The following is a 1,901-nucleotide window of genomic DNA, read 5'->3' on the forward strand; positions in this document are numbered from 1 at the left end:
CAAAAATCATGAAGTCATTCTTTCTATGGCTGAGTAATATTCCATTGTGTATATATACATTTTCTTTATCCATTCATCTGTTGAAGGGCACCTAGGCTGGTTCCATAGCTTAGCTACTATGAGTTGAGCTGCTATATACATTGTATATATACATTGCTATATACATTGTAGCTGCAGTGCAGCTACATCATTGCACTATGCTGATTTTAATTCTTTTTGATATATACTGAGGAGTATATCCCAGTCAAATGGTGGTTCCATTCCTGGTTTTTTGGGGAATCACCATACTGCTTTCCAGAATGGCTGCACCAATTTGCAGTCCCACCAGCAATGTATAAGTGTACCCTTTTCCCCACATTCTTTCCAACACTTATTATTGCCTGTATTCTTGATTGTTGCCATTCTGATTGGAGTGAGATGAAATCTCAGTGTAGTTTTACCTTGCAGGGAAATGCACTCTTACACATTATTTGTAGGAGTATAAATTAGTACAATTAACTAAAAGGGCAATTTAGCCATACCTATGCAGTATTTATTTTAAAAAGGCACATCCTTTACCATAACCAATTCCATTTCTAAGAATTTTTTCCAAGGATATGTCCAGAAGTGTGCTAAAAAAAAAAAAAAAAAAAAAAAAAAAAAAAAAAGTCTTTGGCATCTTGTTGTATTGTTTATAATGGCAAACAACTAGAGGGAAAAATGTTAAGGTCCGTCAGTAAGGGACCATATCATCTAACAGCTCTAGAAAGTTCAGTGGTCTGACCTGGTAAAAGGAGCGTAGTGTACAACGAGATGCTCATGGGTGGCCTTCAGCAATGGTTCAACAGGACCACCAAGACTTGGTTGCCAGCACTAGCTTATGCTTGTTGTCCCTGCATCCCATACAATTAGCACCCACTCTCTCAAAAGTGTTCTGTTTTGACTAAATTTGCGACCACTCCATATTGCAAGAATTCATACTCCTTGGCTCTCCCAGGGCCCCCTGACAAGAAGTAGTCTTCCAGGGCCAGGCCTAGCACACCCACTCCTCATTGGCCAGGTTCAGTCATGTGGGCTTGTGCACATCTCATTGGTCAGATGGCATTATTCGGGCAGCACTATGGCAAAAGAATCTGGAAAAGAGACCCTAGCCTAGTGGAAAGAGGTGATGACCACGTTGGGGTACAGTCCATCACAGGGCATAGCCCGTAAATGAACTCAGGTCCAGCATTCCTGAACCAACTTGAGTTAGAAGCTGGCCACCTTGGTGGCTTCTAGAAAGACATCAAAAAACCGGGCGGGGTCGCACGCACTTGTAATTCCAGCACTTGTAATTCCAGCGCTCGGGAGGCTGAGGCAGGAAGCTCACACGTTCAAAGTCAACCTCAGCAAATTAGTGAGTCCCTAAGCAACTCAGCGAGAACCTGTCTGTAAATAAACTATTTTTTAAAAAAGGACTGGGGATGTGGCTCAGTGGTTAAGTGCCCTGGGTTCAATCTCTGGTACAAAAAGAAAGAAAGAAAAGACATCAGAAAATGGGGTCAAAAATGAGGAGACTATCACACTGCCTACTGTTGTGGCCGCATTTTCTAGCATGTATTCCCTTAAAAATAAAATAATAATTTAAAAGTGGAGGGATTCAGGGGAAATTCCACAAGCTGGTCAAGGTAGCGAGGTTGCTGTAACTCCTCCACCAAGCAGGACGAGGCCGGGAAAATTAAGTCTGGGGAACCGACGTATCTCACCGGCCTCAGAAGCAGCACTAAGCCAAAGCGATCGCCTACAGCTGAGAACGCGTACCTCCGTACCTGAGGAAAGAACGCAGGACAGGAAGCCCCGCCCCACGCTGCACAGCGCCTGCGCCTGCGCAGAGAACCACGTCTCCCCGCCCAACCGGTGACGTGGCGTGCATGTGGGCGGGG

Source organism: Sciurus carolinensis, chromosome 2 (genome assembly GCF_902686445.1).
Source record: "Sciurus carolinensis chromosome 2, mSciCar1.2, whole genome shotgun sequence".
NCBI lineage: Eukaryota > Metazoa > Chordata > Mammalia > Rodentia > Sciuridae > Sciurus > Sciurus carolinensis.